Here is a 14886-nt window from a genome sequence, read left to right on the forward strand (position 1 = left end):
GCTGGTATCTGCTGCTGCATCCCTCTGTCCTCACCACCTGCCTCTCTGGGCTGAGTCCTCAGGGGCCCTGTGAGGCTGCCCTCAGATTGAGATTCCTGGAGTCCATCTACAGATATTTCTAATCCATTGTTCCTTCTCACATGGATGTGAGATTTCTCTACAAAACTGGAAAAATTCCTGGAGCTTTATTTATTGGAGAAAAAAGGAATTGTCTTCTGCTCTCAGAACTTCAAACTTACCTGAGGTTCTATTACTCTCAGTTCCGCATCTCCAACCCCTACACCAGCTGGCTGATTTAGGAGAGTCAGGACATAAATTCCAGTTTTTAGACATCGTTCTTAACATCTAACTCTAAGGATTTTTCTCTCAACATTTTCAAAGAAAACAGTATTCCCCTTGAATAAGAAAAACCTGTACACAAGTATGCTTCCAGTTTTATTTGTCTCTTAGCTGGATATTGACATTTGATATTGATAATTGAAAGCCAGTAATTTGACTTATTTGTTCATTGATTTCGCTGTGACAGCTCCACCCTGAGACAATAGGTGCTTCATAAGGGTGATGGGGTATAGGACTAGGAAATAAATAAATAAATGACTTCATGCTTTTAATATTCTTTCACCTACAATTTTTTGAGAGTAAAGAAAGCTAAAGAGAACATGAGTATTTAGTTTTCTATTACAATTACTGAAAAATAATGACTGAGAAACTAACAGTGTTCTCTCTCAGACAGGGTATTTAAAACAAAGTTGTAAAAAGATAAGGGATTAGTTTCACTAGTAGTCTATTACATAATACTTTTCAAATATGTATTAGAATAAATATTTTATTAAGATTTTTCAAATCTTATTCCAAGATTCAGTTTTTAGAAGGATAATTGATAAAGATGAAACTTTGGAAAGTTCTTTGGGGGAAATGGTCTAAGTGTGCTGATTTCTGATATGCTATCCTAACACACTGTATTCTATATTTTTATCCCCTTAAAGATGACTTTTTAAAAATAATGAATATAGTTTAACAAAATAATTCAAGGACTGCAGCACAATAAAACACTAGAGCTATAAGGGGACTTAATGACATTTGTTTTAAATTTTAACCATCAGTGCCACACCATGTATATTTAACTTAACTCTAGTTTACAATGGAAATTTATTAAATTTCAGCCTGCACTGTAAATCAATAGGAGTTTAAAATATATTTAGTTCAAATATTTAAAATAGATCTATTTATGAAAGATTTATAAAATGGAATGTTTTCTTAGATTTTGGCTTTTAAAAATTTGTCTATAAGAAAGTATACTAGTTTAATGAATCCACTGATGGAAAACTCATTTTACATTTCTAATTTGAAAACTTGAATTGTATTAATGAAATGTTTCCATAAAAGTAAGTGTTAGGGAGAGGATTGTGCTTATAACACTGTGTGAAACAAACATTTTTAAATACTGCAAAATTGTTGCTAGCTCAGGGCTAAATGCTTTTGTGTAAGTATTGTATGCAAGGTAAAACTTACTGGCAAATCTTACAGTGTACCAACTAAAAAAAAATCTAAGTGGCAAGGGATAATATTTGTTTTAGCAAATATTATCTCACATTTCAGGCTCTATTCACTGGTGGATGCTGAGGTTAAATGCATCAGGTTTGCCATTAGAAATAAAGCAACTGGCTCAGTGCACTGATACCTGTCTTTGGTGGGCACGTTAAAACATTTGGTAGTTATTTAGCAGACACAGGGGTGAACAGGATGAACATGGGTCTAGAAATTAGGAAACAAATTGTATTAGGATGCTTGCCACTGCAAATTCTAGGAACTCAACATATGCAGGTTAAACAAGCAATGGAAGCACAGGAGCTTCAGCTGCAGCCTGAGACGGTGTCCACCCATGTCAGCATTTATCTTCTCCCCCTTCACCTCTCCACTCTATCTTTTAGCTGAGCCTTGGTCTCAGAGCAGCATCAGAATAAGGAGAGTAGTAGTGCCTTTTAAAGAGTTCTGATGGCCTTGCTTGCACTACAGATCCACTCCTGAACCAACTACAGAAACGCGGAGGTGAAGCGGGGGTAGTCTGACTGGCCAGCCTGCGTCACATGACTATGGATGGCAGAGGAAAGCAGGTCTGAATTTATAACCTTACCCAAAAAACACTGAATGAAGGAAATACACTTCCCCAGTAGGAAATATCCTGAAAGCTAACTCCACTCTCCCTGTGTTCTATCACATTCTTTCTTTCATTAACTAAAAGTGTGGCCACAGCAAAGCACTTTAAAGAGTCTGGGCCTTGGTCTCTTCAGCTGTAAAACAAGGTGTGCCCTGTGGTTTGTGCCCATGCATCTCATCTTTCCATTTATCCATTCTTCAGTTGATGGCCACTCTCTGCCAGGTGCTATGCTGATTGTTAAGAGTTCAGAGATGACCTGTGATCCACTCCTGTGATGGGTCCAGTGTGGGGCGTAGGCATAAGTTAAATAATGACAGGGCACTCTTATGTAGGGCAGTGTGTGGAATACTGCTAATGATAGATATCATTCATTAGGACTCTGTTATGTGCTAGGTTCTGGTCTCCATGGCTTGTGTATATTACAGTATCTGGCCCTTATGTGACATGATAATGCAACTACTGAACTGAAGTACTTAAAAGATGAGAAAACTAAGATTAGTGGGATTTGGTAAATTATGCAGAATCAGATGATCAGTGGTGGAAGCTGGACATTTTGAATTAATGCTGGACTTTGGATTCTCTGCTCTTTTCACTACACCATAAGCAGGGAGGGAACAACTACCTGTACAGATAAAAGTCAGGGAAACTTTCATAGCAGAGATGACAATATAACTGAGTGGAAAGATAAGTGGAGAAGAGAAAATGTGAAAATGTGTGGTATAAGAGTTGAGTCTGGGGCTGCTAAAGAGATGGAGCTAGAAGAGCTGGCTATAAACTTTTGAAGGGCTTTGGATGAAGGACTTTGGACTTTATTTGTAGGCAGTAGAGATACTATAGAGGGTTTAAGACAAAGCTTTGAAGAGTCATATTTTGATTTAGAAATATCATCTGAGGTCCTTTAGATGGTAATTTTTATAATCTGTTGTCATATGGAATTGTGCATTTATTAGGTAATTTAAAACAGGAGCTTGAAATACTGTGTAGAACAAATATAGGATTTATTACTTAATTTTTATGTTTTGAATTCTATGTCTTTCATATACATTAACACATTCTCCCATGGTACTTTCTATGCACATGAATGAAGAATTTTATCTTATATATAAATGTGTGTGTGTGTGTGTGTGTGTGTGTGTGTGTGTGTGTGTGTGTAATTAAAGTATCATTGATACACAATCTTCTGAAGGTTTCACATGAACAACATTGTGGTTCAACATTCGCTATTATCACGTCCTCATCCCCCCATTACAGTCACTGCCAGCGTAGTAAGATGCTTAGAGTCACTCTGTCTTCTCTGTGACCTGACTATGTTGTGAGTGCTAATTATAGTGCCTTTTAATCCCCTTCTCCCTCTCCACATACCTTCCCCAACTTTTTCCCTTTCATAACCACTAGTCCCTTCTTGGAGTCTCTGAGTCTGCTGCTGGTTTGTTTCTTCACTTTTGTTTTGTTTTTATACTCTACGAGTGAAGTCATTTGGTACTTGTCTTTCTCCACCCGGCTTATTTCACTGAGCATGGTATCTTATAGCTCCATCCATCTTGTTGCAAATGACAGGATTTCTTTTCTTTTTATGGCTGAGAAACATTACATTGTGTATATGTACCACAGCTTCTTTATCCATTCATCTACTGATAGACACTTAGGTTGTTTCCATATCTTGTCTATTGCAAATAGTGCTGTGGTAAACATAAGGGTGCATATGTCTTATTTGGGTAAATTCCTGGGAGTGGGATTACTGGGTCAAATGATATTTCTATTTTCAGTTTTCTTGAGGAACTTCCATATTGCTTTCCACAGTGGTCGCATCAATTTACATTCCCACCAGCAGTGTAGGAGGGTTTCCCTTTCTCTGCATCCTGGCCAGCATTTGTTTGTTTCTTGTCTTTTGGATGTTGGCCATCTAGATCTTATGTTTTTACCTATTTTCCATGATTATTCTCATTTTACATAAAGTAAAACTGAAATTCAGAAAGCTGTAACATTTTTGGGGTTATAGCTATGACTGGGCTTTTCAATTCATGCCTTTTTCATACAAAGTACCTTGCCTTTGTGTTAATAAATGGAATGATTTAAATGTCTTAGGGCCATTGTGTGCCTGGGAAAGGATGATAGGAGCTAAGGGTGATTAGAGTAGCTGGTTTATCATAAGGCTGCCATGGCATTAGGCTTATTTATTTATTTTTACAATATGGACTATAGTAAATTAAATGGACAAATCAACTAGCTATAAATTATTAACAATGACATTAAATTATTTTTGACTCATTTTGTCTGGGATTTAATTATGTTTTCATGTTAAATCATATTCATTTGGAAATGCCCCCTAGGACTTATGGTGAAGTCTCATTCACTACAATAATTTGTTTCAGTGTATCACATAAAAATTGTACTTATTATGGCTTTGCTCGAGATGATGTTGACCCTATGGCCTGCTGCTGAAAACACCTGGCCACTTTAAATAGATGAGGCAATGTCTTGATACATTTAATAAACAAGGATCCTACAGGATCCTAAAATTGCATGGAAGTAAAGCCTTATATGCTGAAAAATTAAAGGTGCAAACCTGAGTCTATTATATTTTACTGTTTTTCATGATATAAAGTGTAAGTTCTACTGGTACTTTAATTTTAAATGGAAGTTGAACAGCATTTAGATAACAAAACTCATCAAACTTACCTTTTTTGATTCCTTTTTCATGACAGGGATAGGCTACTAGAAATATTTCCACATCACACAATGCTAATACTCAAAACAGAAAGACTCATTTCTGGATACAAAAGTCTGGTGATAATACTGGTATGACAAAAGTACTGCAAGTCATGCTGAATAAACACATTCAAAATTTAAGCACACGTTTTGCATGTGGAATGGTTCCATCACATTCATCTTGGAAAAAAGCTATCTTTCTCTGTCTCCCTTTTTGTTTCTCTTGGGTAAGAACAGGTTTAATAAATATTTTTCCTCAGGTCAATATACCTTACACTCACACTGGAACTCTTTCTTTCAGTAATTCTTTCTATCTATGGGTACATAAAGACAATTCCCACTTGATTTGACTCCCAATTTCACTGCATGATTTATTGCTTGGTTTTATTGGAATTATAAATATATCTATCATCTAAATGCAGTTATATTTGCTCTGTAATTCGGTGGTGTTCACTGGACATGTTACTATTCCTCATGGTTGCCTAAAGGAGAGGTTCTAGTGTACAGTTATATTGTTTCATATATGCTGGTGCAGGAGTTCAGATAAGGTAATGCATTAGAGGTATACAGTCTCTGTTTGATATTATATAGTGTCCTTGCTGACACAAGGGATGTTTACTCATTTAGAATGAAATTCTCTATTCATTGCCCAAGTGGTACAGGAAAAGCTCATCTTTAAAATGAAGTATTGATAAGAAAAGGCTGATTGTGGAAATTATTTCTACCTAATGGCATGGTAGGTACCACTGAGAGGAGAAAAATGAGTTAAGGAAAACTGTTCTGAAACTCGGTTAAAAGCAGGTCTGATTATTGTCCTTTCCCAGGTTATGCTCATTTGAGGATAAGTGCTCCTCTGAAGAGACTCATGAAAAGGCAATACACATTTTCATTCCTGTTTGCAAAAGTCTCTCTGACTCCAAAAGAACTGCCTGAAAACTGCTTATAATCAATTTGGCAAGCTGCTTTCCATTTCATTCTTTTGGTGCTGTATCTAAGATAACTTTGCCTATCCCAAGTCACAAAGACTTTGTTCCTATGTTTTCTTAAAATTTTAAAAAATAATTGTGGCCTTCACACTTTTGTTCATGATCCATTTTAAGTTAATTTTTGTATAAGATGTGAGGTATAAACTGAATGTTATTTTTGCACATGGATGTCCAATTTTTCCAGCATGATTTTATTGAAAAGACTGTCCTTTCTTTACTAAATTGTCTTTGCAACTTTGTTAAAAATCGGTTGTCCACATATGGGTATTTTTCTGAACCCTACATTCTGCTCCAACGAGTTACTCACTACCACAACTGTCTTCATTACTCTAGATTTATAAGAAGCCTTGGTATCAGGTGGTGTTAGCTCTCCGTCTTGGTTCTTTTCCAAGTTGTTTTGGTTATTCTATGTCCTTTGCAATTCCATGAAGATTTTAGACTCAGTTTCTACCAAAAAGCCCACTGGGATTTGGATTGAGATTGTACTAAATATATAGGTCAATTTGAGAGACTCAACATCTTAACACTAGTCCTATGACAGGTGATTATTGTAAATGGTATCATTTTATAAAATTTCAATTTCCAATTGTCTGTTATTATATAGAAATGAAATTGATTTTTTTCATATTGATTTGTACCTGCAATATTATTAATTTTTAAAAAATATATTACATTGGGTTTTCTATATGTGTAAATAATTTTATACTAATAGTTTCATCTATCACCATGCTTAATGTTTAGGGCCATGAACATTTAGCAGTTGCTTTATGTAAAGCTACCTATGAAGAATTGTATAATTCTCTAACAATTAACATTTAGATCTCTAACAGAAGAGGTATGGTGTTCTAAGAGTTATGGCTGGGACCCAAATGCAATTAGGAATAAAATAACCATCTTTTGCCAGAGACCAGAGTAACTTGAAATTTTAAACAGTTTCCAATAAATATTAAATATTAGTACAGTTAAGTGGGCTAAAACTCTTCTTCCCAGTATTGATTTACCTTCTTATAACATTTATCTCCTAAAGAAAGCAGTAATGTATCGAGGCAATCACAGTATCTCTTTTAGATCATTATTTTCTGTTCCTTGTCCTTTGGAGCATTATAAAGAGCTTTAATTAGGCTAGCAACAGTACTCTGCCTTTATCAAAGTGAATTTAATGAAGGTGTTTGGGTTATTTTCTCCTGAATAATTTCAAATATTAAAACCTTGTTCTTTTAGGATATTTACAGAGAACTAATCATAGTCAATAAATCACTTTCAGAAGAAATGTGTTCAAAGACGGATTTATTTTGAAAGCATTCTTTCTCTTTGACTATTTAAAGATGTGAAAATGCAAAATAACTAATTCTAACTTGCACAGAATTTTTCAGGTAGATGGTTTCTTTTGATCTCTTTTAGGGAACAAACTTTATAATGGAATGATTTTTTTGTTTTAATTATTAGGCAATTAGATAAGGTTTTATTTTGAGCAATCATTCTAACCCTGTTAAGTCTGGAGTAGAGAGCAGTCCTGGGCGCTCCCACGGCTGGTTTCCTCTTGCCACGGCATTGCTCATTCTGTGTTGGGATTGCTGTTTGCATGTTGATCGTCTCTCTGGACTCTGTGGTCAAGAGTCGTTATCTCTCCTTCCTGCTGCCCAGCATGGTGTGGAACGCAAGTCATTCAAAAAAATGCTATTGCTGAATGAATGAACTGCTTTAAAACATGCTCATTTTTCATCTGGTTTTAAGTATCTAGATTCTATGGGCAGTGTCAAATCAGTAAGTCATTGAGAATTGTAGTGACCTTTTATACATGTAAATATTGTATAAGTAAATTCTAGTATTAGGGAGTAAACCAAGTAGAATCATTTTTTTTTAATTTAAGATTTTTTTTATGGCTAAGAAATTAAATATTTCCACATGATGCAATGCTAATACTCAAAACAGAAAGTTAAGAATGCCTTGCTCTTCTAAGTCACTATTTACAGTTAGCATACTGCAAAATTGTTATTGTAGCATTTCTTCCTATCACATTTTTACAAAGCATGCAAATATTAATAATACATTTTCAAAGGAAAGGAAGGCAGATAAATTTATAGTTAGCTGTATTTGTTTATAATTCTAGTTAAAGTTATATGGAAACAAGATTTGAAACTAGTTATTGAAATGTAGCTTAACCTTTTTTGTAGTGTTGATATTCTTACAACCCTTCTCCCTGATTGTAGAATTCAAGCTCATAAGGAGTAAATTTCCTTCTCCTTTGGTTATCTAATGTTTAAACCATCTATTTCTTCTGCTTCAATTCCTAAAGGTTTCTAAACTTTCCAGTCAATGGAAGGTTTTTGCCTTTTCTAACTGATATACTATGGAACTATGAATTAGCACCAAATACAGATTTATAAATTTCAGAGAATTTAGTGTTAACTCCAATACTTTTATTTTGCAGAAGGAAACTTAGGGCAAGAATCAGATATTATGTTTAGAATTTCTGTGATAATAGATAATTTATTATCTTTCAGGATTTATAGTTTACTTAAATCTGCTAAAAAAATCCACCTTGGTTAATGAAGATAGTAAAATTTTTAAAGATCCCATTTGTATGAGGCAAGCTCATATATTTAGCTCTAAATCTCAATCAGGATCCACACTTACTTGAGTATTTTAATTGGTTCTGAGTTGCTAAAGGAATAATGCTTTAGTGCAAACCACAAGAACTAGATAGGCTACTAGAAAGTTTGGGGATATTACTTGGGGTTAAGTTACATATTGTAGAGAAATGGGGAAAGGGCTTAAAGAGAGATTGGGTTTCTTCAGAGCAGAGCCTGAGACAAGGATTTTGGGGCAGGTATTATTTAGACAGTGATTCCAGAAACAGGAGTTAGGGATCAGGGAGGGAGAGACAAGGATGGAGGTAAAGCCAGTGTGTGGGTATGTTATCAAAATTGCTGTGGTGCATAACAAGAGGTCCACTGGGAATGCCTCTCAGAACTTTGCACTTGAAGTACAGGAGGCAGAATATTTATGGACAGGGTCCTAAACTCTTAACTGGTTGAAGGTTGCCTCGGGTCCTAACTACCCTATGCTTCCAAGCAGCATTTGTGAAAGATGAGGAAGCTCTTGAAGCATCTGGGAAGGAGCCGAGACTAAAAGCAGAAAAATACACAGTTCCCACTTTTGCCTGGATGCTGGTAGTATGAGGTGAGACTGAGCACACACAGAACTGCCCACTAGAACTACAGCTGGAGTGAGAAGTTGAGGGATGTGAAGCACCAGCAGCTTCTGGTTTAAAATGTGATGATTACAAACCAAGACATAACAAAAAAGTTAAATAGAGTGAGATAGGAGAGAGAAGAGAGTGGAAGCAGAAACTAGGTTTGTAGCTTTTGAGCAATAAATAAATTCTAAATCACTTGGTGACTGTGTTTTTGGAATTTCTTATTTCAGAGTGAGCAGATCACCAAAGTGGAAGTTGGAAGGTTTATAATAATGTCCAAAGGATAATTTAGTTTATACTGGACAAGTAGAATTTTACTCTAAAAAGTATACAGAAATAAAAGAGAATGTGGGCTTTGAGAAAAAAGAAAAGAACAGTGTATGAGAGAAGCTGAAGAAGAATTCAAAGAGAACAGAAAAATAGACGAAATTGAAAAGTGAGGTATATGAGCTAAGGAAATAAATTAAATATAACAATTAAGCTATTACAAAATATAAAACCATATTGGAAGCAATAAGAAGTAGAATGCATGATGAAAAAAAGACCAGTGATAATTTATCGTGCTAATAAAAGCTAATATTTACTTATTACATACCAGGATATTGCTTAGGATATTGCTCTTAGAGGTTCATTGAATACTCAGATTTTCACTAATTAGCATTACCACTATTTATGTTATTTAGATGAGGAAACTGAGACATAAACATCATGTCCTAGGTACATCTCTTTATTAGGAGTCCATATTGTATGAAATTAAATCATATGGCAAAATCTTTTCAGCTCTGCACCCTCACTGCTAGACAATGTGGAAGCAAGAACACATTTGAGGAAATTATGTAGATGAAACCAGGAAAGCAATTAAGCCATAAAGACTAGAATAGAATTACATTTGAAGTATTATTGTCTTTTAGAGACAGAAATAAGTACAGAAAAGCAATAAAACCTTCCATATATGAAAAACTGAATTTACAAATCTAAGTTGAATAAAAGTACAAGAAAAATTAGAATTATCAATCCCGAGGGGTAGTATGGTGTGAATATTAATATTCAAGATTAGATAACCAGCACTATTGTCGTCCATCAGAAAAAAAACAGTTACCTTCAAGAGGGAAAAATTAGGCTATACTCAGATTCTTCATAACAGTAGGCAGTGTCAAGAGAGGTGGAGCATATCTGCAGAATTCTGAGTTTAAAAAATTGTGATACAAAATTTAATAATTAGCTTTTTGTCTATGCATACAGACAACAACAAATCATTCTTAGACAAGAAAGCACTCAGAGAATGTACTTCCCATGAGAGACAGTAGTGGGAAAAATCTTAGTTACGAATTCTGTCAACCAACCTATATCACTAAGCTAACGCTATGAAACAAACCACCCCAAAATTTACGGTTGAAACCTTCATTGTGTGCAGGATGAACAGTTTTCCTGATCTGTGCAATGTAAGGAATCTCTGTGGCCTTTCATACATCTGCTTTTAGTTGCATGTCTAAAATATAACTGGCAGTTGGATGATCCAGGATGGTCTCACTCAAATGTCTAATTGTTGGATAGCTGTTGGCTAGTGCACAAGGCCAACTGGGTCATGTATCTCCATCATCCACAAGACTACCCAGGTTCTTTTACAGGTGGAGTTATCAGGGTTCCCAAATGCAAAAGTACCACAAAAGCAAAGCAGAAATTGCAAGACCCCATATCTTGGCTCAGAATCCATGTGGCATTACTCTGCAGCTTTCCACTGTCCCAAAGCATGTCCCAAGGGATAAGGACATAGACGTAACTCTTACAAGAGAAACTGAAAAGAAAAAATAGATGCTTTCTAAAATTTATGATTGAGAAAACTGAGTTTTAAACAATTACTTAACACTATGAAAGTAAACCAGTTGGAAATTAAGAATAGATTTTAAATTGTTAAAATTACTAGGAGGAGGAGAAAAGATACAGATCACATTGCAGGAGATAGGTAACAATAAAACAAATGAATAATTAATACTTGAAGACAAAACATGGTATGCAGTTTGAAAATCAAATATATTCATTACCACATGCATATAAATAGGATAAAAAACCAATTAAAAGATAAAAGGCTATGGGATTTAATAAAAACAATAAAAACTTGGTTGTGCTATATGTGAGTTAAACATTTCTGAACATTATCAAAATAAAAAATTTTATAGAACAGATTAATGACTGTTTTTTATTGAGATAAAGTTGACACAGGTGTTATTATATCACTAATGTACATTGTATCAAGTATACAACATGATTTGCTATATGCATATATTGTGAAATGATTAACACAGTAAGTCTAGCTAACATCCATACCATAGTTGCAATTTTTTTTTCTTGTGATGAGAACTTTTAAGATTTACTCTCTGAGTAACTTACAAATATACAATACAGTATTATTAACTATACTCACCATATTGTTCATTACATCCCCTGGACTTATTTTTTAAGATTTTACATTTTTATTGAGGATAACTGAAATACAATGTAGTTTGGTGTGCAATATTGTGATGTTGATATACATTATAAAATGGTCACAATAAGTCTAGTTACCATACAAAGTTGTGAGAATATCATTGACTATATTCCCTGTGTTGTACACTACATCCTTATGTCTTAATTATTTTATAACTGGAAGGTTGTACATTTTAATCCCCTTCACTTATCCATCTCCCAACTCTTCTCTCCTCTGGCATTGTTTTCTATATCTATGAGTCTGCTTTTGTTTTGCTGTTTGTCTATTTCTTTTGGTTTTTAGATTCCATGTAATAGTGAAAGCATGTAGTATTTGTCTTTATCTAACTTATTTCACTCAGCATAATACCTTCTAGGTCCATCCATGCTGTTGCAAATAGCAAGACTTCATCCTTTTTTTATGACTGAGCAATATGTCATTGATTTCCACGTCTTTTTTATCCATTCATCTATTGTGGACATTTAGATCGCTTTTGTATCTTGGCTATTGTAAATAATGCTGTAATAAATATATGAGTACATATGCATTTTTGAATTAGTGTTTTTGTTTTCTTCAGATAAATACCTTGAAGTGGAGTTGCTGATCATTTCCACCTTTTTGAGGAGCATCCATAATTTTTTTTCCTACAGTGGATGCACCAGGATGCATTCCAACAGCACATGAAGGTTCCTTTTTTCTACACATCTTAACCAACAGTGTATTTCTTGTCTTTTTGTTGACAGCCATTCTGACACATATGAGGTGATATCATTGTGGTTTTGGCTACCTCTTCCCTAATGGTTAGTGATGCTGAACATTTTTTCATATGTCTGTTAGAAATCTGTTCATTAGTCCATTATTAGTATGTAGAAATACACCAGATTTCTATGTAATGATTTTGTATCCCGCAACTTTACTGAATTAATTTATTCTCATAGATTTTTGGTGGTGGTTTATGGGTTTTCTATGTATATTATCATGTCATCTGCAAATAGTGACTGTTTTACATCTTCCTTTCCAATTTGGATGCCTTTTATATATTTTTCTTGCCAAATTGCTATGGCTAGGACTTCCAATATTATGTTAAATAAAAGTAGCAAGAGTGGGCATCCCTGTCTTGTTCATGATCTTTGAGGAAAAGCTTTCTAGCTTTTCACTGTTGAGAATGTTATCTGTGAGTTTGTCATCATATGTGGCCTTTATTATGTTGAGATACTTTTCCACGATACCCACTTTGTTGAAAGTTTTTATTGTGAATGGATGTTGGATTTTGTCAAATGCGTTTAGGCCTTATTTTTTCATTACAATATTATTGACTATATTCTCTATGCTGTTTTTTATTCCTATGACTTATTAATTTTGTAACTGGAAGTTTGTACCTCTTAATTTCCTTCACTTATTTCACTTATCACCCTACCTGCCTCCCCTCTTGTAACCACCAGTGCTCTATATTTATGGGTCTGTTTCTGTTTATTTGTTCCTTTTTTTTTAGGTCCTACATATAAGTGAAATAATGTGGTATTTGTTTGCCTCTGACTTTCTTCTCTTAGCATAATACCTTCTAGGACCAACCATGTTGTCCCAAATGGCAATATTTCATCCTTTTTTACGGCTGAGCAATATTCCATTGTGTATATGTATCACATCTTCCTTAGCCATTCATCTATTGATGGACACTTTTTGACTATTGTAATAATGCTGAAATAAACATAAGGGGCATGCACATTTTCAAATTAGTGATCTTGTTTTCTTTTTAGGGTAAATTCCCCTAAGTGGAATTACTGGGACATATGGTATTCCTATTTTGTATTTTTTAGGCAACTCTATATTGTTTTTCACAATGGTTGTTCCAATTTACATTCCCTCCAACAGTACACAAGTATTTTACTTTCTCCATATCCTCACCAACACTTGTCTTTTTGATAATAGCCAATCTAACAGGTGTGAGGTGGTATGTATTTGTGGGTTTTTTTAGATTTGCTTTTTCCTGATGATTAGTAATATTGAGCACCTTTTCTTGTACCTGCTGGCCTACTTGTACAAGATTTTTGATTTCTTCTTTGGAAATTGTCTATTCAGATACTCATTTTTTAATCAGAGTGTTTTTCTGCTATTGCTTTACATTCTTTATATATTTTTGGATATTAATCCCTTATCAGATACATGATTAACTTTTTGCTTTGTTGATGTTTTTCTTTACTGTGTAGAAGCTTTTAAGTATGATATACTTTCATTGTTTATTTCTGCTTTGTTTTCTTTGTTTCTGGTGTCAAGTTAAAAAAGTCATCACCAACTGAAGTCGAGGAGACTGGTCCAAAAAAATACTGCTAAGACTGATGTCAAAGAGCTTAATGCCTCTGTTTTCTTCTGGTTTCAGGTCTTATGTTCAAATCATTAATATAGTCTGATTTAATTTATGTGTGTGATGTAAGGTAGTGGTCCAATTTACTTCCTGTGAATATTGTTGTCCTGTTTTTTCAACAATATTAATTGAAGAAATTTTCCTTTCCCCAGTATATATTTCTGCCTCTTTTGTCATAAATTAATTGACCATATACATGGGTTTATTTCTGGGCTTTCTATTCTGTCCGTTGATCTTTGTTAGTTTTTACGCCAATACACTATTGTTTGGATTACTATAGCTTTGTAATATAGTTTGAAATCAGGAAGTATGATGTCTCTTTGTTCTTCCTCAGATTACTTTGCTATACAATGCTTTTTATGGTTATATACAAATTTTAGGATTGTTGGTTTTATTTCTGTGAAAAATGACCTTAGAATTTTGATTGGGATTACACTGAATATGTAGATGGCTTTGGGTTATATGGACATTTTAAGTATATTCTTTCAATCCATGGGCATGGAATATCTTTCCTTTTATTCATGTCTTCAATTTCTATCATCAGTGTCTTATAGTTTTTAGTATATAGATCTTACATCTCCTTTGTTAAACTCATTCCTAGGTATTTTATTCTTTTTGATTCCGTTGTAACAGAGATTCTTTTCTTAATTTCTCTTTCTGATATTTTGTAATCAGTGTATAGAAAGCAACAGATTTTTATATATGGATTTTTATGCAACTTTAAGGAGTTATTTATTCTAATGGTTTTTTGATGGAGTCTTTAGTATTTTTTTTTTTTTTTTTTGAGAGGGCATCTCTCATATTTATTGATCAAATGGTTGTTAACAACAATAAAATTCAGTATAGGGGGGTCAATGCTCAATGTACAATCATTAATCCATCTCAAGCCTAATTCTCGTCAGTCTCCAATCATCTGAAGCATAACGAACAAGTTCTTACATGGTGAACGAATTCTTACAGAGTGAATAAATTCTTACATGGTGAACAGTACAAGGGCATTCATCACAG

The sequence above is a fragment of the Manis javanica genome, chromosome 8 (genome assembly GCF_040802235.1).
Source record: "Manis javanica isolate MJ-LG chromosome 8, MJ_LKY, whole genome shotgun sequence".
Lineage (NCBI taxonomy): Eukaryota > Metazoa > Chordata > Mammalia > Pholidota > Manidae > Manis > Manis javanica.